The sequence below is a fragment of the Haematobia irritans genome, chromosome 2, assembly GCF_050003625.1.
Source record: "Haematobia irritans isolate KBUSLIRL chromosome 2, ASM5000362v1, whole genome shotgun sequence".
In the NCBI taxonomy this organism is placed as follows: domain Eukaryota; kingdom Metazoa; phylum Arthropoda; class Insecta; order Diptera; family Muscidae; genus Haematobia; species Haematobia irritans.
In genome coordinates this window covers 17,345,377-17,370,060 of record NC_134398.1, presented here as the reverse complement: position 1 = coordinate 17,370,060, position 24,684 = coordinate 17,345,377, and the positions used below count along the sequence as shown (strand labels likewise).

General features: G+C 30.6%; 1 protein-coding gene across 10 annotated transcripts in view; it reads left to right on the top strand.

The window, feature by feature from the left end:
- Positions 1-1,966: 1,966 nt before the first annotated feature.
- The window catches only part of PDZ-GEF (PDZ domain-containing guanine nucleotide exchange factor), an 86,659-nt gene continuing 63,941 nt past the window's right edge, over positions 1,967-24,684 (top strand). For 3 of the 10 annotated variants that reach the window (XR_012718823.1, XR_012718822.1, XM_075293490.1), the window contains exons 1-2: positions 1,968-2,797; positions 3,570-3,664. The gene's annotated coding sequence lies outside the window, so the exon portion shown is untranslated. Of the gene's footprint in view, positions 2,798-3,569; positions 3,665-24,684 lie in introns of all 10 variants that reach the window. The other 7 variants (XR_012718821.1, XM_075293484.1, XM_075293489.1 and 4 more) reach the window with 5 other exon arrangements.

Below are 24,684 nucleotides of genomic sequence, written 5' to 3'. Positions count from 1 at the left end.
ACTTCGCTTAAAATGGACCTATTATGTTATGTTATATATCAATCGAAAGGCCAGAATCTATACTTTCAAGCTATGTAATAAAAATTTTCTATTTTTATTTTTATCCCCCAAACTAAATTAAATATTTAAAAAATATATTTTTCGTACGTATATTTCGTACAAGCTTTCATACGACACCAAATTTGTTCAGATTGGACCAAAAACAAAGGAGATATTATTGACCCTTTGGAGGGCTATATCTCAAGACCCGGGCATTTCTGGGACAAAAATTTTACCTTGTTAGAGTCAGTATACTATGTTACAAAACATACATTAATTTCAAGCAAATCGGTGAGGGCCCCATAAACTGCAGTTGCTCCCATTTATACCACTATCACAACACATTTAACATAATTTTTTTCATTATTAATAAATGATATTGATTTACAAGTGGCAAGTTACATTTTGCAGCGTCTATCAGCCAGTGTTTTTATTCTCGATGGAGGCAGCGTGTCTGTAAAATATCTCAAAAACAATCACTTTATTCCATTTGGAAAGTCAGAAATTGTTCACCAATATACCTTTTACAATTTTAAGCGAAATAACTATGTTTTCAGCACTTCATTATCGATTTTATTTAAATAAGTTATAAGAAGCTAGTTGCGATTGGTGTTTCACAAAATATAAAATGGCTCTTGTAACAATAGTGATGGCAAAATACTTTCGTGTACATTTCATTATTTTTCATACGCTTCCCCCATCACAGTTTGTTTGTAGTGTCACTTTGGAGTCTGTTGTAGCGATGTGGATGAAATGGAACTTTGAAATGCTGGCAGGGTAATGTTTTAAAAAAGGAATTATGTTGATTTATAATTTGCAATACTGCTATATTCGTATGATGCTCTTGGGTCTATCAGCGTTTATTCTGATAAGGTGGGTATTAAGTTCGAGTTTAACCGCTAAAGGTGAGTATTAAGTTCGAGTTTAGCCGCTAAAATCGCTAAAGTGAAAACTAAATCATTAAGAAAAATGCATGAAATTATACATATTTGTTGCAAATTTTATTATAACTTGATGGGGAAAAGCCCAAAGCAAATTTTCACAAAGTTTGTATTCCTTAAAATGGATTATTAAAGAAAAGTAATCGTGAAAAAATGACGTTTTTAGCGGTTAAACTCGAACTTAATACCCACCTTAAAGACGTCATTTTTCACGATTACTTTTCTTTAATAATCCATTTTAAGGAATACAAACTTTGTGAAAATTTGCTTTGGGCTTTTCCCCATCAAGTTATAATAAAATTTGCAACAAATATGTATAATTTCATGCATTTTTCTTACTGATTTAGTTTTCACTTTAGCGATTTTAGCGGCTAAACTCGAACTTAATACTCACCTATAGATGGAGGAAGCGTGCTTGGAAAAATATCTGAAAAACTATCCATTTATTCCATTTGGAATGTCGAAATTGTTCAAAAATATACCTTTCACAATTTTAAGCGTAATAACTATGTTTTCAGCACTTCATTTTATTTATATAAATTATAATAAGCTAGTTGCACTTGGCGTTTCACAAAATATAAAATGGCTCTTGTAACAATTGTGATGGCAAAATACTTTCATGTACATTTCGTACTTTTTGATACATTTCCCCATCACAGTTGGCGATTGTTGTAGTGTCACTTTGGAGTCTGTTTTAGCGATGTGGATGAAATGGAACTTTGAAATGCAAGCAGGGTTAGCAGCAAACTAGCAATTTTTTCTCACCATAGAAAATTTATATCTCACCATAGTTAAAAGTTTCAGTTTCGAACATTACCATAATCTTTGTATCCAGTACTAAAAAACACGCCTGCTGTCATTCAGCGGCAGCCCGACTTCATCGTTTTGTAGATGAACGACATCGGAGTCTAGTACCGATTACTTATATTGGACTACCGAACAACCACGACGATATGCTATTGACTACTCGATAACGACAGACTCAGTAAATGTACGACACTATTGAGTTGCTGTTGGATTGAATTTGACGCGTTGCTTGCTTGCTTTCGAAAGATCAAAATTAAGGCTTTTAAGTGCATTCGATTTAATTACATTTTCGTTAAATGAATGTAGTAAAGTGCAATATAAAGCAAATGAAATAACATTAACTGAAAATTGAAGGATTTATTTAAGAAAACAGTGTAAACTTTCTACGACGCATTCTATTTTTCCCCTTTGCTTCTGGTTGCATGAACATAATTTTCTTTGTACATACTTCACCATCGATATCTCTATATGTGTATATGAGTGTGTGCGTGTTATATGTCTACTCTGTGTGAGTGAAGTATGCAGCGAGTTTTTTCGTGGTGTATAATTTACGAAGACGATTAAAGTGGTGAATTAATGAGGTACGACAGCAACCATACAACTTTTTTTTGAAGTGCTTTGAAATAGTTTTGAAAGGCAGGGTGGTCGAAAGCAAATGAAGTGCGCGAGAGGTCGGTCCGTGAACGGCATAATATAAATTACAATAACAACAAACTATAACAAAAACGTAATAATAACAACAACATTACTAAAAAGCATTGCAACGAAACAGAAATGTAGAGAAATTTAAACCCCCTACCACCCTACTACTTGCTAGTGATGTGAAAGAAATGCAAGAAAAATGGAAAATTTACTACGAAAATACATGAAAGAAGAAAAAACCAAATACAAATAAAATAGCAAAATAATAAGAAAAGAAAAAAAATTGAATTGTTGTTATGTTAGCAACAATGATCGTTGTTGTTATCAAAGACTATTAATAAAGAAGACATGAAATGGGCTTTGATAGTGTTAGTACTAGAAAACAGAGATTAATATCATACTTGTTGGAAAAGCACTCCGAACTTACTGGTTTGATGCAGACAATTTTTATTTAGCTATTTTCTCCAACATTTCACGCAAATTTCTGTGTCGGTTGCACTAAATTATTAATAAAATGTTTCACAAAGTGTTTTTGTTCGTTTAAGAGTTAAAAAAATTGCTAAAATAAGCGAATTAAGTTTTGTTACGAATGCAAAATGAAAAGAGAAACCGAAAAAAAGTTGCAACGTCTCATGGAACATGTATGATATTAATCTCTGTTTTTTCAAGAAAAAGAGGAAGAGCAAGCTGATCTCATGTCTTCTTTATTAATAGTCTTTGGTTGTTATGAATAAAACCAGATAACACTAACCAAAGACTATTAATAAAGAAGACGTGAAATGGGCTTTGATAGTGTTAGTACTAGAAAACAGAGATTAATATCATACTTGTTGGAAAAGCGCTCCGAACTTACTGGTTTGATGCAGACAATTTTTATTTAGCTATTTTCTCCAACATTTCACGCAAATTTCTGTGTCGGTTGCACTAAATTATTAATAAAATGTTTCACAAAGTGTTTTTGTTCGTTTATGAGTTAAAAAAATTGCTAAAATAAGCGAATTAAGTTTTGTTACGAATGCAAAATGAAAAGAGAAACCGAAAAAAAGTTGCAACGTCTCATGGAACATGTATGATATTAATCTCTGTTTTTTCAAGAAAAAGAGGAAGAGCAAGCTTATCTCATGTCTTCTTTATTAATAGTCTTTGACACTAACAAAGAGTGCATATAAAAATAAGACAAAAACAAAATCAAATAATTGCATGACATGACAGAATTAAAATAATAAAGAAAAAAAGTAAGTAAAAATAAAAGACATGTTCGATTGATAAAGTAGCTTAGAAGCGACATATGAATTTGCAGAAAGGGTGAACACCAATTGAAAATAATAAGCAACTAGCCCCGCACATACGCCCTAAATTGATCTGAACCATTGTGCTGTTGAGTGCTACTGGTACAAAGCTAAATCTAAGTGTCGACGAGTAAGTTACTGTGTTTTGGATTTTTGTTTTCTGAAGGGGTTTGGATGAACCAAAGACTATTAATAAAGAAGACATGAAATGGGCTTTGATAGTGTTAGTACTAGAAAACAGAGATTAATATCATACTTGTTGGAAAAGCACTCCGAACTTACTGGTTTGATGCAGACAATTTTTATTTAGCTATTTTCTCCAACATTTCACGCAAATTTCTGTGTCGGTTGCACTAAATTATTAATAAAATGTTTCACAAAGTGTTTTTGTTCGTTTAAGAGTTAAAAAAATTGCTAAAATAAGCGAATTAAGTTTTGTTACGAATGCAAAATGAAAAGAGAAACCGAAATAAAGTTGCAATGTCTCATGGAACATGTATGATATTAATCTCTGTTTTTTCAAGAAAAAGAGGAAGAGCAAGCTGATCTCATGTCTTCTTTATTAATAGTCTTTGTGCAGTACATACAAACATCACGACAAACGCCCACCGATTTTGTGTGTGTGTTTTTTTTTTATATATTTACTGCTATTGTTGTGAATAAATTCCCACAATTGTTTTGATGTATAGTTTTTCTTTAATCAATTAGAGTTTTTTCTATATTTATTTTTATCTTATCTCAATTTATTAGTGGTGTATATGCGTTTTCTTGAAGTAAAACTAATTTTCTGATTTGTTTACATGCCTACTTGCATCAAAGACTATTAATAAAGAAGACATGAAATGGGCTTTGATAGTGTTAGTACTAGAAAACAGAGATTAATATCATACTTGTTGGAAAAGCACTCCGAACTTACTGGTTTGATGCAGACAATTTTTATTTAGCTATTTTCTCCAACATTTCACGCAAATTTCTGTGTCGGTTGCACTAAATTATTAATAAAATGTTTCACAAAGTGTTTTTGTTCGTTTAAGAGTTAAAAAAATTGCTAAAATAAGCGAATTAAGTTTTGTTACGAATGCAAAATGAAAAGAGAAACCGAAAAAAAGTTGCAACGTCTCATGGAACATGTATGATATTAATCTCTGTTTTTTCAAGAAAAAGAGGAAGAGCAAGCTGATCTCATGTCTTCTTTATTAATAGTCTTTGGTTTGGATGAACTGAGAAAGACAACAACAGCAGAGAAAATGTATACACCAAAGACTATTAATAAAGAAGACATGAAATGGGCTTTGATAGTGTTAGTACTAGAAAACAGAGATTAATATCATACTTGTTGGAAAAGCACTCCGAACTTACTGGTTTGATGCAGACAATTTTTATTTAGCTATTTTCTCCAACATTTCACGCAAATTTCTGTGTCGGTTGCACTAAATTATTAATAAAATGTTTCACAAAGTGTTTTTGTTCGTTTAAGAGTTAAAAAAATTGCTAAAATAAGCGAATTAAGTTTTGTTACGAATGCAAAATGAAAAGAGAAACCGAAAAAAAGTTGCAACGTCTTATGGAACATGTATGATATTAATCTCTGTTTTTTCAAGAAAAAGAGGAAGAGCAAGCTGATCTCATGTCTTCTTTATTAATAGTCTTTGGTATACACAGCCTGAAATTGGTATTTTACCATAGACAACAAACAAATACAAGCACATAGAGCTTTGATATTATGCAGTACATACAAACATCACGACAAACGCCCACCGATTTTGTGTGTGTGTTTTTTTTATATATTTACTGCTATTGTTGTGAATAAATTCCCACAATTGTTTTGATGTATAGTTTTTCTTTAATCAATTAGAGTTTTTTCTATATTTATTTTTATCTTATCTCAATTTATTAGTGGTGTATATGCGTTTTCTTGAAGTAAAACTAATTTTCTGATTTGTTTACATGCCTACTTGCATACCTTAGTTATCGATAACACTCTCTGTAAATAAAAGATATTCTCCGCAGCCATTGAAGAAGAAGAAGACGATAAAGAACACCAACAAGAACAATAAAACTACGTTGAGGTGAAATAACTCAAACAAGTGTTTTTAATTAGTGATGAAGAGAGAGAGAGAGAGATAGAGAATCATGTTGTTTTCAACATCTCTCGAAAATATTTTCTCTCATAAACCTTATTGCAACATTTACTGCAAGTAATTCTTTTTGGACAGAATATTAGACATTGTTCTTGTTATTATTATCAAAAGTTACAAACGACAGTACATTAAATACATCCTCAAATTTGATAGGTTGGCCGATATAAAACCGGGCATTAGGTTAGTTAACTAAGGTTGTCAAATTACGACATATCTAATGATAATTGCTTTGGAACAAAATTACTAAAAATCACTTTTATATGTAGAATATACCATAATATGTACATTGTACAAGACCGAACAGCACTATAGATTAGATACCTTAATGTACTGCAAGAAATTTTGATTTTTTTCTAGAAATATGTGATATACCTCAACGTATGGTAGCGAAAAGAAAAGTGCGGCATCCATTGGAGGTAGCAAGATACCCATTTGCACGAAATTTCACTTATTAAATTTGTCTCGATCTTTCTGGCTGATTCCTGTGCATTTAACTTGACTCGAAATTGATTTATATAGCCTTTCCGCTTCTGGTGCCTTCTTTTATTACACTCAAAATTCCATGAAAATCTTAATCACAGGAGAGCATTGTCTTAAGTCAATTCCAAACTAATGGTGAAATTTTACCCAACGACCGACCTATTGGCGATCCACAGGTTATGTTAGTTATAGTGGAATCTATTCTAGACTCACTGTGACTGTTAAGTCAACTTTGATAGTGAACTTCTCTCTTAATAATAAGTGCTACCGATACTATATTTAGTTCAATAGGTCCCTATTATTGCCAAGTCGTAACTGTGACGGTGAAATCATATGAAACGCATTTTTGAAACACTCATTAATGTGACCAGCATTACTAAGAGGGGATAAACCATAGTTGAAAATCCCACAATCTTTTGTATTCAAGGCAAGCATGCTACCGATTGTACTATGGTGTCTCCCTGGCCGGTCCCCATCTCAAATATCATCCGTAAGTAATTTGAAGAGCTTAGCATAGGAGATGACAGAAAATGATAATGCTGCCACTTGTAGTATAAGCTTTAAATAGACCATAGATATACTAAACAGACTTAAGATAACTAGGTCGAACTAACTGATTCGTTGATCTCCACAAATCTAATTATCCGATTTATAACATCTGCAGATATTATGACCACCATAATTTCGTTTTAAATGCGACGCTGGTAGTAGATATTGTAGCGTGGGGGAATGTAGTGTAGTCAATATGACTACAGCTAGCTTTAAATATACTGCAAATTCTCCCATCAACGACTCGTTCTCTCAAATATCAGGAGTAATAGTTCTTGATTGCAAATAACTTGATAATATTGGTAGATATAGTTTCTAGATATTTCGCACCTTTTCCCTCAATATTCTTTTCCAGGTGGCTGGTAGCATTTCATTAGAATCTATTTCCTCTTGAAGTTAATTCAAAGTTTTGCTAATTCATCCCCTACGCAGGCCAGTATCAGCCATATCGTTGAGATCTTACAGTCATTTTTTTTGTTGTTGATGATGTTCTGGATAACTTTCTGATTATATATTTATACATATTTGGTAGAACATTACATTTCAGTCAAGGTGTCACTTCATTAAAAGATAATAATTGAGCCTAAAATGCTAAAGAAAAGAATATGGAATTTCTTTCTAAATACATCCAATGATATTTCTATCGATTGACCACATAGTTCCTCATTATATAGTACACTAAAAATTGTTCATTATTCTTTGAATTGATCTATGTGGTTGAGATAACATAACCTAACCTAAGGATGACACCAATCCTTGGTACCGAATTAGTATCCACCACATGGACCATATTGATGCTTTGCGATTCTTCAGAGTTGGCTTCTCTACATCTTCTTGCCTATTATTCTACTTCAGGTGTACACTCACCATAATTTGCATTGCTCCTCTAAAGAAATTCCTCCTGTACCCAACAAGAGACCTTGATTAAGGCCCATATATTCCTCATGCTGCAGTTTTGCAATTCCGTGAAAGATATACGAAACCCAGTATCTTTTTTCTTCTATATGTAATGCTAGACACTGACAAATACAGAAAATGATGAGAAAATCTCATAGCCTCCGGCTCCAGACACCGTCTACAAATATCATCGTTCACTAAGCTAATCCTTAACATGGGTTTTCCAAGTAATTAATGTCCTTATTAGCGGTATCAAAACCTATATATACATCACAATTAGAATTCCAATGTTCGACCTTTACAGTAATCCTATATTGAAGGTGGTCACAGACGACGAAAGATCGTCGTAATCTTCTTTTTAAATCGACAAAACCATTTGACGTTGCCCTTAATGGTTGACATTTAATGTTGGTCCATCTAATTCGGGGAGTCAAATTTCCATGATGATTAGCGGCTATGTTAAAACTTAAATCTTGCAATAATCGTTATACGTGGAATTCAAATTTCCAAAAATTTGAAATTTTCATTATTCGCATGCCATAAAAATTGGTACATTTGAAAATCAACTTCTTCCAAAAATCTTTCCATTTGAAAAAATTGAAAAATTAACTTTTCGAAATATTAAAATGTCGAAAATCTCCTTTTTTCAAAATTTCTAAAAGTCTACATTTGGTTGTGATTTATACTTCTTAGTTCTCAACTACATATCGATGTGTTCTCAAATACATATCGGGTGATCAAATCTCGCAATTTCGGCTCAGTCGTCAACCGATAAGAATCTTTCTCGTTTTAATGAAATATTAACCATAGCATCGAGGTGGCAATTACTAGTCCGTAAATTCCGAATTTCATTATTTTAATTCTGTACATAGACCAACCTGCCGTGAGATATTTTCTTATTGGGGCCGATCTTATACAATTTTCATGACACAATTTCAGCAAAAGACCAGAAATGATATTTAGGTTTGAATTTTCCATAATTTTATTTGTGGACCATGGATATAAAGTACTTAGAAACTGAAAATACAAATAAATAATATTTTATCCAAATTATTTAAAAAAAAAATGTACATTGCTTTTGAATCAGGTAATTCACACCAAACACCTGGTTTTGTTTTTGTACCTGTCCTAATACCATAAATTTTTAGTATGTATGCTTGAGTGCGTGCCTTTTGGAAAACTATCACCCGCAGCGTTGTATTTTTATTTAGACATTATGTGTGCGTGCACAATATGAACAAATTTAGGGAAAATAGCTGGCTGAATGGAAAAATCACTAAATTTAGAAAATCTGTTAAAAAAACAACAACTAAGGAAATAGGAATCACGTTTCGAGGATATTCGTGTAGTGGCTGATAATACGTTCATTATTACTTAAATGTCACTAACATTGAATCCAGGCTTCCTGCTGTCACTAAAATTTCGTATTTGTTTACAAAGAGCAGTGTGTTTTTGCGGGTAAATCCATGAGTGCTAAGAGTTTCAAGTGGTAAATGCATCAGTACCAGCTCACAAATCATTTCAAGTATCTAACCTCTTGAAATTATTTTTACTCTGGAGATTGTTCCTCTTAATCTTAGATGAAAAGAAAAGGAAGATATACACACTCATATATGGTTGGGCCAAGCCGTAAATTTCTAAAGGGGTCAAAGAGACTCTTGTCTATGAAAGGGTAAGAATGCATCAATCCCATAAAAAAAAAAAAACATCTTTCCTAAAACAGTTGTGTAACATTTTTGGGAATCAAACCAATCTAGATCATAAAGCGCTATTTTTATGTATAATTTCCAATTTATATTCATATTCATTTTCATATTGAACAGGTAACAGAACATCCCACAAATCCATGACTACTTGTATTAAGCCATATTAAGTCACCACGTACAGTTTGCCTTTGATTTGGTATAACCAATTCTAATGAAGTGTGTCAATAGCGCACACCATTTTTTTTAATTGTCTGGCAACAATTGGTGTTGTTTGTGTTTTTGCGGTCGGAATGACTGATCAATTTTTAAGTCCATAGGTAAGTGGAAACCATACCGAAAGTAATGATTTCGTTTGGAAACAAGTTTCTAACTTCTATTGCTCCATTTTAGTTTGTTTTTTCGTTGTTCGCATTTGTATGAAATGTAAACATTTTTGCATTCACAACAATTTTAAGGTATTTGGTGTAGAAGTTTTTTTTAATTGCATTGTGAGTTGGGACTGTTATGGATTTTTATGTGTATTTGAGTAATCGGTAAATTTTATGAGAGCCATAAAATAATTATGGTAGCTTCAAACACTGACTATTAGAATTTCAGAAGTCCAATGTCTGTAGTACGATTAATAAACACTTTTGGTTATTACAAATCGAAAGACAATAGATTTTTCCAATCGATTTTTTTACCCTCCACCATAGAATGGGGGTATATTAATTTTGTCATTCCGTTTGTAACACATCGAAATATTGCTCTAAGATGACCCCATAAAGTATATATATTCTGGGTCGTGGTGAAATTCTGAGTCGATCTGAGAATGTCCGTCCGTCTGTTGAAATCACGCTAACTTCCGAACGAAACAAGCTATCGTCTTGAAATTTAGCACAAGTAGTTGTTATTAATGTAGGTCGAATGGTATTGCAAATGGGCCATATCGGTCCACTTTTACGTATAGGCCCCATATAAACGGACCCCCAAATTTGGCTTGCGAATCCTCTAAGAGAAGCAAATTTCTTCCGATCCGGCTGAAATTTGGTACATGGCGTTAGTATATGGTCTCTAACAACCATACAAAAATTGGTCCACATCGGTCCATAATTATATATAGCCCCCATATAAACCAATCCCCCGATTTGGCTTGCGGAGCATCTAAGAGAAGCGAATTTCATCCGATCCGGCTGAAATTTGGTACATGGTGTCAGCATATGATCTTTAACAACTATACAAAAATAGGTCCACATCGGTTCATAATTATATATAGCCCCCATGTAAACCGATCACCCGATTTGGCTTGGGAATCCTCTAAGAGAAGCAAATTTCATCCGATCCGCCTGAAATTTTGTACATGGTGTTAGTATACGGTCTCTAATGATCATGCAAAAATTGGTCCACATCGGTCCATAATTATATATAGCCCCCATATAAACCGATCACTAGATTTGACCTCTGAAACCCCTTGGAAGACCCAAATTCATCTGATTCAGTTGAAATTTGGTACATGGTGTTAGTATATGGTCTCTAATGACCATGCAAAAATTGGTCCACATCGGTCCATAATTATATATACCCCCATATGAACCGATCACCAGATTTGACCTCCAAAGCCCCTTGGAAGAGGAAAATCCATCCGATTCGGTTGAAATTTGGTACGTGATGTTAGTATATGGTATCCCATAATCATGCAGGAATTGGTTCATATCAGGCCATAATTGTATATAGCCCCCATATAAACCGATCCCCAGATTTGACCTCCGGAGCCTTTTGGAGAAGCAAAATTCATCTGATCTCGTTGAAATTTGGACGTGGTGGTAGTATATGATATTTAACAACCATGCCAAAAGTGGTCCATATCAGTCCATAATCATATAAAGCCCCCATATATATTTGGTACATTGTGCTAGTATATGGCCGTTAACAACCATGTCTAGCTAGGTCCATATCGGTCTATAGTTATATATAGCCCTCAGATAAATCGATCACCAATCAATACAAAAATTGGTCCATATCAAGTTCATAATTGTATATAGCCCTTATATAAGCGACCCACATATTTCAATTCTGGCTCTCTACGTACCGTGCAAAAGTGTCCATATCGATTCGTAATTATTTGTAGACTTAACTATACTTACCTTTTTTGTCTAATACATATATACCACATATGGACTAACTCACAATTTAGAAAACGATATTAAGAAGTTTTAAGATACCACAACCCAAATAATTCGATTGTGGATGACAGTCTTTCGTAGAAGTTTCTACTCAATCCATGGTGGAGGCTACATACGATTCGGCCTGGCCGAACTTACGGCCGTATATACTTGTTTTATTTTCAAATCGATATTAATCGCGATCACAGGATGGGATTTTCGTTTTTGACCAGGGTCTATTTTGAAAGTTTGCTTCAATTATCTTCAAAACTATTATAGATATGCCATCCCAATATTTTTCAACTTTTCGATTAATACACTTTTGATGAAAAAATCTAATATCGACTTTTCGTGATTTTCAAATAGACTCTAGTTAGTTTTTTGTGTTTTTCACATTTGATGATGGCTTAAGAATTAAGCGAAAAGTCTATTTTCCTATTCTAAGCTCAGTTTTGATCGAGTTCCAATTCCTTGTTTCTTCCAATAAAATCAACTATTAAAAATTAAACAACTAATTCGATATTCCAGATCTGGACATTTTTATTGCGAAACTAAATTTTTGCTCGTTGCTAAGTGTTATTCTTTCATATTAAAAATCGACTTTCATTTTTTTTTAAGAAACTTTGAATTTTTATATTTACAAAAAATCGAAGAATTTAATTTGAATATTTTGTAAAAGTAGATATCGAGTTGTCGTAAAAATATTTTATTTATTTATTTATTACTTCATTTATTATAATTACAAATTATAATAAACTTATATATACGGGCACTAGCAACTAGAGGCTATCGACTTAATCGTAAAAATAGAAATCGATTTATCGTAAAAATAATAAATAGTCCAAGTCGACGTTTCCTAATCTTTAATACTGTGCCAATCGACTTTTGATGTTGACTAATCAAGTTTTTATGTTGACTGTTGCAAAGGTCGAAAGTCTACTAATATTTGTTTTTATCGAAACAATATGGACTTCAAATTTTGATATTTGCCAAATTGACGTTTCCTAATCTTTAATATTGTGTCAATCGACTTTTGATGTTGACTTATCGAGTTTTTGTGTTGACTGTTGCAAAGGTCGAAAATCTACTAATATTTTTTTATTGAAACAATATGATTTTCAAATTTTGATATTTACCAAAAAAATCGAAAAATTTAATTTGAATTTGAATTTCCAAGTAGAAATCGATTTATCGTAAAAAGAGAAATCGATTTATTTACAAATAATGAAAGGTTTAAGTCGACTAATCTTTGAAATTGTGTCAACAGACTAATCGACTTTTGATGTTGACTAATCGAGTTTTTATGTTGACTTTTTCCAAAGGTCGAAAGTGGACTAACAGGTTGTTTTAATCGAAATATTTGTTATCGACTTCAAATTTTGATAATTACCAAAAATCGAAAAATTGATTTTTTTTATTTTTATTTCTTTTTTTATTCAGTCTATGGAATAAATTTCTTACAGACTAGCAATTCTAAATTGAATGTGAAATTCCATTTTTTTAAATATCAAAGAAGAAATCATTTGATCGAAAGAAATGTAAAAAATTCAAGTCGATTCTTTATCAATAGATTAATCGACTTATGGTGTTGACTTTTGTAAAGGTTAAAAGTCGACTGATATTTGTTCTCATCGATTGCTTTTTCTATTGGAAAACAAACAGAATTCATCAGGTACCAAATAAGTTGAATGGACCAGAAGTTCATATCCCAATTTGACCGTGGAGGGACACAAGGGATGTAACAGTGCGTTATCAACCCGAATGGACCTAACAACTCGGCGTAGAACAGCACTGAGATCCTTTTATCCATCTGCAGGTTAGTAATGTGGATCATGGCTTTTGAAATAGTGGATCACGCTGGACAACAGTGATCATTTCCTTTTCGGTCAATAGTACAGTATTCTCCTTTTTTGCTGCAACTGTTTTTTAGTGTCCGATGGAAACCATGTTTCACCAAGTATCACTAGAGCATGCCGAAATCCTTTCAAGTTGAGCTTAAACATCGTCAAACAATACACTGACCTGGTCTCACTGTTATTCTTAGTAGCATGTGTAAGCGGTACTCTTAACTCAGGCAGCGGGGCTAAGTACTTATCAGACCACCCTTGTAAATCGTAATAATGGTTTAAAGTGTAATATGCAAACATGAATAAAAGTAGAAATCAAAATTAGAGAAGCAATCTCTAGCTAAATGGGTCGTATTCACACAACTTTAATGCCATTTCTAGGTACTCTAATGTCATTTTGTATTTTACCAATTTTCTAATTTCATCTATTCCATCGGTCAGCCTATATGGGACCCCAAAAAATGCACTACTTGTTTTCCAAATGTTCCCAGATTAAAACCAAATTATTCACGAAATTAACTTGATGATTCATTGTTGGACGGCTTTTGGCACTGTTGTTTTTAAGTCGGCTCCGTTATCTCTGTGGGAAAAATCAACATTAATTTATTTAAAAATTTTGTGTGATGTCTTTTATTTGAGTCAGCTTGCAAAATGATAGCAAACATAAAAACAATATACTATACATTTGTCTTAGTAGCAAAACCTACGCCTCTTAAAGACACATAAAACAATTTGGATTGTTTTTTCTAGACAAGGTCTGATCAAATGTTATCTCTATACATTCTATTTTGTTTTTTTCTTTAAGATGAATTCAATTTGAACACGGTTTGACATTTTGAAATGCTGGCAGATGTCTGTCCATATTTTTCCACCGGCTCTATTAATAAAGCAAAATGTTTTTTTTGTTGAGCTTTCCATTGCGTTTTTAATTGACTTGAAGTTAATATAGTTGTATTGACACGTAATAAGTTGTCGTGGCTTACATAACTTGATAGTACTTGGTAATTTATCGGAGTAGGCGTAATGGAAGATTTATTTGTAGGCAGTAATTTTTACCTAGAAACAAAACAAAGACACAGAATATAAATTGGCGGAAAATTGCAGAACTTCCCTCTTAAGTATAGTGATAGGGTTTGATAAAATTCAATTTTAAAAGTGGGGATTTCTCGATGGTATCCACGGGTATTAAGTTAGATTAAGCGTAGTCTCTTTTTCCAAATTTAGAATTACTGCAAGTGTGTCATTCATAACAAATGATATTATTATTATTTTAAAAAGTGTCCCATTTTTATTTAGAAAAAAAAGTAAGGAAGGTCTAAAGTCGGGCGGGGCCGACTATATTACACCTTTGCACATTCTCGATACCATATCCAATGTGTTGGGTGCTATATATAAAGGTTTATAAGGAAAATAAGAGTATTTTGGCCAATTTTGCCCAAATCGGAAAAACACATATATGGAGGCATCTGAACCGATTTCAACCAAATTTGAAATGCATACTTAGTATTTTAATTCTAGTCCCTATGCACAATTTCACGTAAATTGGACTACAACTTTGACCTCTGTGGTCATATGACGGAAAATCGGACGAAAGATATATATGGGATCATATCTAAATCTGAACCGATTTCAATAAAATTTAGCACACTAGACTACACAACTTATTGTACTCCTACACGGATGAAAAAGACTGTTTTTCATATGTTTGGCTATAAACATTATATGTTTGGAACACAAATTTTTAAACACAATATTTTTGAGTGCAAGCATATACTGTTCATAAACTAGCATAACATGTTTGGGACATATATGTTAATATGTTAGAACATATTATGTTTGGGACATAAAATGTTTGTAAATATAATATGCTTGGATGCAAACATATATTAATTTAGAAATAGCCTATAAACATATATGTGTTTAGTAGCTTGGAGCGCTATTTAACAGGAAACGATATTGAATTAAGTTGGTGGTTGTTGCTTGTTATTACAAAATTAACATTTTATTTTTCCTTGGGCAATTGATCAGCTACTTCTTTGATCCTTACAAACTGTGTGGTCCGCTGTTCGAATCCCCGTCCGGCAAAAGGTAAAATTAAAATAAAAAAAATCATAAAATTGAATAATTTCTTCTACAATGTTTGTATTACAGAAAAAGGTGCTAAGAACTAAAAAATCTCGTGGAAGTGAGAAAGATGTCGGGGAATATACAATTGGGCAGAAACAAAATTTTGAGCATTCAGGTCGAAAACCTATGTTGTTAGCACCTATATTACCTGTTTATTTTCATAATTCATTATGATTGTAAATATATAAATAAATAAATAAAATTTTGAGCACAATATTGTTTGGGAGAATTTTTTTAAGCATATAATATTTTTGGGTGCAAAATGCTTCCAAACATATTATATGGTCACATAATAACATATTGTTTTTTGGAAGACAACATTATTGAATTTGGATGCAAAAATACAAAATGTTTGGAACTTAGACTACCCAAACATATATTGTTTAGACCAATATGCTTTCAAACATATTATATATTGGTAGAGATCAAACATATAAATGTTTGGGCAATACCCAAAAATGTATATGCTTGAAGCAAAATATGTTTGGGAGTATATGTTACAGAAGCGATTTTTTGTAAGGGTGTAGTGCAAAATTTCAACCAAATTGGGGTAAAACTCTGGCTTCTGGGCCCATATAAGTGCATATCGGGCGAAAGATATATATGGGAGCTATATCTAAATCTGAACAGATTTCAATCAAATTTTGCACACTTGACTATACGACCAAGTATTATGTAAAACTCTGGCTTCTGGGTCCATATAAGTACATATCGGGCGAAAGATATATATGGGAGCTACATCTAAATCTGTACCGATTTCTTCTAAAATCAATAATGTTCATTCTGACCCAAAACAGAAACTTGTGCCAAGTTTGATCTCGATTGGACTAAAACTGAAACCTAGATTTTGATCACAAAAATGTGTTCACAGACAGACGGACATGGCTAGATCGACTCAGGGATCCACCCTCAGCAAAAATATGCACTAACTTATAATACCTTGTTCCACACACACAAAAAATTTTTTCTCTGATTCAATCACCAAATTAATTGATCCAATTAATTTTTTAATTGAAATGTCTTCAATCACGAAAATGATAGTATCAATCACAGTTTTAATTGGGCATAGAAAAAATTCTTGATTAAAAAATTAATTGATTTTTTCAGCAAAATTCAATTAATATTTTAATTGATTCAATTAAAAATTTAATTGATGTTGATTGCAAAACGCAATTAATTTATTAATTAAAAAAGGTAACTATTTTTAATTACTTAGTTAGATTGGCTTAGAGTTTTTATTTGGATTAACAAATGATTGTTTGAAATACATTTTTAATTAAAAAAGTAAAAAAAAATAGCACTTTTTAACTGAATTAGTCTTCCGAATTTGATTAAAAAGTTAATTGTATCAATTAATTTTTTAATTAAACATTTTAAAAATTTCAATCATTGACTTAATTAACTTAATGTTTCTATCATGATTAGAAAGTTAATTGTATCAATTATTTTATTAATTGAAAAAATTTTCAACTTCAATTAACTTTTTAATTGGATATATTTTGGTGATATTTTTTTCTGTGCAGTGTAGCGTAGTGTATAAAAAAATAAGACATTTAGTTTTTAGATTTAGATCTGAATTAATCTAACCGCAATTAATCACCATTTCATCCAAATAACTCCTAAAAATGTTTGCATACTTTTAGGCGGTATACGTTTTCATTTAAAAGTAAAAATTGAGTATGTGATATTGGATGCGAAAACTTTATGTATATGTTGGGGTGGGTACTAAATTCGAGTTTAGCCGTTAAATTTTAAAATAAATTCTAATTCTAATTTTACTATAACTTGTAGGCAAATGATTCAAGTCAACAATTGAAAAAAAAATTGGTTTGTTTAAAACGTATTACGAAAGTAAAGTAACTAAAAAAGAGTATTTTAGCGCGATAATGCGATCTTAATACGGGTCTTTAAGGCACAAATAACATCCGTAATCTTATCGGTATTTGGTATCAAAATCTATTACAGTATAAATGGCAGAAAAATCTAGAAAGTACGACTTTTAGTAGCACAACTAAAAAGTGGCAAAAATAAAATTTGTTTAAAAATTGGCAATTTTGCTACTAAATTGACACAACGGTAATACTACGAGACATTCGGTTACAAATGCTAGATAGTGGTGTTCGAACAGCACCGATACATGTATAATCGAATACTGGCAGTCGTCTATCATGTTTGCCCATCGAAATTCCAGATTGTGGCTGGTACAGCACCGATGCATATACAATGGATTACAGGCAGTCGTCTATTATCTTTACCCCCAGTGTGTTATCAATGTCCCCTGTGTTTCCCATCAATATTGTCGTCGATCATGTAAATCATTGATTCTCGTTTTTTGTTCCGGAAGACTTAGCGGATACTCCGGGTTATTTTAGAAAGACTCTTCCTGGAGGTGACACACCTTGGGTGGAAGCTTCTTCTCATGTCCACTTTCCTTATACGAATGTTCTATGTCCCGCATAATTTTCAGAGCAATGAATTTACCCTACCAATAAGAGACAATAGCTTTTTTCAACAATGGTAACAATTCCCTATTCCAAGTTATTACCTGCAAGTTCATATTTTATATTTCTTGATAATATTGTAGATTTTCCTCTCCAATTAATATTTACTAGGGGAATAAAATTTTCTATAGAAATAAAATTTTGACAAAATTTTCTATAGAAATAAAATTTTGACACAATTTTCTATAGAAATTAAATTTTGACAAAACATTTTCTATAGAAATAAAATTTTGACATAATTTTCTTTAGAAATAAAATGTTGACACAATTTTCTATAGAAATTAAATTTTGACAAAACATACAAAATTTAGAAATAAAATTTTGACAAAATTTTCTATAGAAATAAAATTTTTGAAAAAATTTTCTATAGAAATAAAATTTTTACAAAATTTAGAAATAAAATTTTGACAAAATTTAGAAATAAAATTTTGACAAAATTTAGAAATAAAATGTTGACAAAATTTTCTATAGATATAAAACTTTGTCAAAATTTTCTATAGAAATAAAATTTTAACAAAATTTTCTATAGAAATAAAATATTGACAAAATTTTCTATAGAAATAAAATTTTGACAAAATTTTCCATAGAAATAAAATTTTGACAAAATTTTCTATAGAAATAAAATTTTGACAAAATTTTCTATAGAAATAAAATTTTGACAAAATTTTCTATAGAAATAAAATTTTGACAACATTTTCTATACAAATAAAATTTTTACAAAATTTAGAAGTAAAATTTTGACAAAATTTAGAAATAAAATGTTGACAAAATTTTCTATAGAAATAAAATTTTAACAAACTTTTCTATAGAAATAAAATATTGACAAAATTTTCTATAGAAATAAAATTTTGACAAAATTTTCTATAGAAATAAAATTTTGACAAAATTTTCCATAGAAATAAAATTTTGACAAAATTTTCCATAGAAATAAAATTTTGACAAAATTTTCCATAGAAATAAAATTTTGACAAAATTTTCCATAGAAATAAAATTTTTACAAAATTTTCTATAGAAATAAAATTTTTACAAAATTTTCTATAGAAATAAAATTTTTACAAAATTTTCCATAGAAATAAAATTTTGACAAAATTTTCCATAGAAATAAAATTTTGACAAAATTTTCTATAGAAATAAAAATTTGACAAAATTTTCTATAGAAATAAAATATTGACCAAATTTTCTATAGAAATAAAATTTTGACAAAATTTTCTTTAGAAATAAAATTTTGACAAAATTTTCCATAGAAATAAAATTTTGACAAAATTTTCCATAGAAATAAAATTTTGACAAAATTTTCTATAGAAATAAAAATTTGACAAAATTTTCTATAGAAATAAAATTTTGACAAAATTTTCTATAGAAATAAAATTTTGACAAAATTTCTATAGAAATAAGATCTTAAAAAATTTTCTATAGAAATAAAATTTTGACAAAATTTTCTATAGAAATAAAATTTTGACAAAATTTTCTATAGAAATAAAATTTTTACAAAATTTTCTATAGACATTAAATTTTGACAACATTTTCTATAGAAATAAAATTTTGACAAAAATTTTTATAGAAATAAAATTTTGACAAAATTTTCTTTAGAAATTAAATATTTGACAAAATTTTCTATAGAAATAAAATTGTTAAAACATTTCAAATTAGACACATTTACAATTCAAGGGATATTTATGCACTCAAAAAACTGTCGCTACTAATATTGCAAATAAATAATATTGCAAAACTTCGCTTCAAGAGAAAAAATACATACGCCACAAAAATTTGATCAAAAACTTAGATAAGGTTTTGGAAAATTTATCTTTGGGAAGTTTTTTCTTAAAATTTTGGTAGATTATTTTTGGCACGATTGGCAACTGTGACTGGCATGTTTTAATATTAGCAATGTTTAATTTAAATACAGTTATTATTCACTGACGGGAAATACGAAATATATCATGATATAAATAATATTACAATCTAAGTGTGATTCCGTTCTAATCTCTAGAACAGTCACCATAGAACAGTCACTTTGTAGAATATTTATTGCAAAATACCCCACATACAATCCATCATATCAACAAACTCTATGGAAATTTTTTTATGCTACTGACCATGAACTAGAAATTGTTGTCCATTGCTAGACTTTGTTTTATATGGTATAGCTTTTATTGTGGTAATTAATTTATAATTTATAAATGGCAGAATAAATCCCCCAGAGGAAATAGGCGGGGACTAGCAAGCAGGCATTGGTGGTAGTTCAATGTCTCAATTTTTTTTTTTGTAATATTTGTTATCATAAAATTCAATTCTAATTCTCCAAACTGATCCATTATTACAAATCAATTGAATATTTAAGTACACCAAAAAATTGATGTTCATTGCAATTTTTGTAGAAATATGAGTAGGACAGTCTCGACATAAATTAAAATATTAAAGAAAAAAATATGTTATCTGTAAATGGGAAATTTGAAGCCCTTAGGAATTCATACTGAAATATCATGCCATTTTGATTAAAATAAAATTGAATTGTGATGTTAATTAAGTATGTCGGCTGCCATTTTATGTAGAATTTTATTACAGATTATTCAATATAGCTTTATAAGTTTTAAAGAAGTTGTTGTGTGCACGTGATACAAAAATTTAGCCGACTCTCGAGTGAGCCATTATTACAACTGGAAATTGATCACTGAGAGAGTACAGTCATGAAATTCACAAAAATGTCACCGGCATAATAGACGATAAACCACCCCGAGATAACATTGGTGTTCGGCCGAAACTGTACACAGAAAAAAATATCACCAAAATATTTCCAATTAAAAAGTTAATTGAAGTTGAAATTTTTTTCAATTAATAAATTAATTGGTACAATTAACTTTTTAATCAAGATAGAAACATTAAGTTAATTAAGTCAATGATTGAAAATTTTAAAATTTTTAATTAAAAAGTTAATTGATACAATAAACTTTTAATCAAATTCGGAAGACTAAGTCAGTTAAAAAAGTGATTAACATTTTTTTACATTTTTAATTAAATTTCTTTTTTTCAAACAATCAATTGTTAATCCAAATAAAAATTCTAAGCCAATTCAAAAGGTAATTGAAAATAGTTACCTTTTTTTAATTAATAAATTAATTGAGTTTTGCAATCAACATCAATTAAATTTTTAATTGAATTAATTAAAAAATTAATTGAAATTTGGTAATGAATTCAATTAATTTTTTAATCAAGATTTTTTTCTATGCCCAATTAAAACTGTTATTGATACTATCATTTTCGTGATTGAAGACATTTCAATTAAAAAATTAATTGGATCAATTAATTTCGTGATTGAATCAGAAAAAAATTGTTTGTGCGTATGCAAGCATCGTTATGGTTGCGCCAATTTAGAGACGATTTTGCCACTTTTGTCGAGCGGTGAAACTTTTTGACATATTTTTTACATTTTTGTGCCACCTTTTTGTCATATTTCGCCACTTTTTTCATTAATTGACCGATTGTATGCCGGCAGCGTTACCGTTGGTAGTTCGTACTGGGATATAAAAATGAGGTACATTGTGATACCACTGAAGCAAAATGTTTACACAGAAAAAAATATCACCAAAATATTTCCAATTAAAAAGTTAATTGAAGTTGAAAATTTTTTCAATTAATAAATTAATTGATACAATTAACTTTTTAATCATGATAGAAACATTAAGTTAATTAAGTCAATGATTGAAATTTTTAAAATGTTTAATTAAAAAATTAATTGATACAATTAACTTTTTAATCAAATTCGGAAGACTAATTCAGTTAAAAAAAGTGCTGATTTTTTTTAATTTTTAATTAAAAATGTATTTCAAACAATCATTTGTTAATCCAAATAAAAACTCTAAGCCAATCTAACTAAGTAATTAAAAATAGTTACCCTTTTTAATTAATAAATTAATTGCGTTTTGCAATCAACATCAATTAAATTTTTAATTGAATCAATTAAAAAATTAATTGATTTTGCTGAAAAAATCAATTAATTTTTTAATCAAGAATTTTTTCTATGCCCAATTAAAACTGTGATTGATACTATCATTTTCGTGATTGAAGACATTTCAATTAAAAAATTAATTGGATCAATTAATTTGGTGATTGAATCAGAGAAAAATTTTTTTGTGTGTATTCACGCACGCTCACGCATGAAACGAGTGGTAGCCAATCCCACTCACGCACGAACTAATTTTAAAGCCTCACGCTCATTTCACAAGATTCACGACAATTCACGTGCTTCGCGACAAATTCACAAGACTCAAGACATTTTCCAAACGGAAATCAGCAAAGGTAACAAAGGTACTATGTTCGAGTTTTTCACCAAAACACTAAATTAAAAGTGCAAAAATATATATGAAGACTATAACATTTTTATCAAGTCTCTTCAAATTATGGATGGAAAAGATCCAATGTATTGATTGCGAACCATTTAATATTTCAAAATTAATTGATTAAAAAAAGTAAACGTGAAAATAAGCTGGTTTTCAGCTTGAAAACTGAACATAGCACTCAGCTTAACATACGAATGAATTAAATCTTCATTTCATTTTTCGTGAGCGCGATTTTGCAGAAATTTTATTCACGAACCGATTTTATTTCTCACGCACGCTCACGCATGACATATTTATTTTTGTCCCATTCACGAGAGTTGCTTTGAATTTTGTTCACGACTCACGTGATTCACGCGTGAATCACGCATGTCACGAGAATTTCGTGTCACGCGCACACCTTTAGTGGTTAGCATGACCGCCTTGTATACAAAGTAGAGTTGTGCACTCACGCTCACGCACACTCACGACTGAAAAATCATACTCACGCACGAAATTTTTTGGTAGGACTCACGTTTACGCACACTCACGAAAAGAAAATTTGTACCCACGCACACTCACGCACGAAAACGTCATGACTCACGAAAAATATCGTGACTCACAAAATATATCTTGACTCACGAAAAATACCGTGACTCACGAAAAATATCGTGAATTTAACTCTTAAGCGTTTTATGTTGGTGAGCAGGAATATTTTGGTGAGTGTAATTCGTTACTCACGCACACTCACGAAGATATTATTTTCGTGACTCACGCTCACGCACTACATTTCGGTTTGTTAATCACACTCACGCTGTTGTTATGAGCGTGACTCACGCACGAATCACGAAAATGTTCGTGAGTCACGACAATTTCGTGTCACGTGCACACCTCTAATACAAAGGGCCCTGCTACAAAAAATTTGTCAGTGGTGGATTATCCCCTCTCAATAAAAGCTGGCAACATTTGTGAGTATTTCAAATATTCTCTAAGTATTTTCTCTGCCATTCGGACTCGGCTTTAAAAGAGGTCCTTTTCATTGAACTAAATATGGAATCGGGCAGCATTTAGTTATAAGAGATAAATATGTGGTATATAATATGGACTAAATAGTCCACAGAAAAAGAATCTTACTACACAGAAAAAAAATTCACGAAAATTTTTCCAATTAAAATCTTAATTGAGTTTTAAAAAATATTCAATCAAAAATTTAATTGATTCAACAAATTTTTTAATTGAAATAAAAATCAACACACAAATTAATAGTATCAATTAAATATTTAATTGGATCAATTAATTTTTTAATTGACTGTCAATTAATTTTTTAATTGATACTATCAATTCTGTGATTGAAGACATTTCAATAAAAAAATTAATTGGATCAATTAATTTCGTGATTGAATCAGAAAAAATTTTTTTTGTGTGTACTTTTAGTTTACGAGCTAGTCTGTAAGAATTTTGTATATCCATAGACTTAAATAAATAATAAACAGTCCACAGAAAAAAAAATTCACGAAAATGTTTCCAAATAAAATTTTAATTGTGTTTTAAAAATTGTTCAATTAAAAATTTAATTTATTCAACAATTTTTGTAATTGAAACAAAAATCAATCACATTTGAATCAATTCATTTTTTAATTAACTTTCAATTATTTTTTTAATTGACTTTCAATTAATTTTTTAATTAATACATCCAATTAAAAAATAATTGGATGTATTAATTTCGTGATTGAATCAGAATTTTTTTTGTGTGTCCTCATGAGCCTGAAATAACGGACTGCCGCTATACCTAACCTACTCTAAGAGTAACGTCACGAAGCGTAAGGAAACTCCATTTCATAGCCCTTAAACACCATGAGATAACCCAGCAAAAAATGGAGCACTATTTCAGCAGGATTGTAAGGGAGATACGCAGTACCAATTGCTTACAAAACAACCGAAACAGCGCTGATTTTTGTAGACGATGTCCCGATTTAGAGCAGCTTCTACATAGCACAGATATAATTGCTCATTTTAATAGAAATATTGTTCAGAAATGATATAAAATCTTGAATATAGCATTGTTGGCGTGAAGGAAAACAGCACTACCTTTCATGAATCTATACTGCATGAATTGGTTGTAATAACGTAAACGAATGATCATAATCTATTTTGATTACTCGTTTAGGTTATTGCCACCGATTCATGCAGTGTGGATGCACTGCCTACTTTATTGTATACCAAAAAGCGCAACTAAACTCTTACTGCTGAAGTATTTTTTTCTG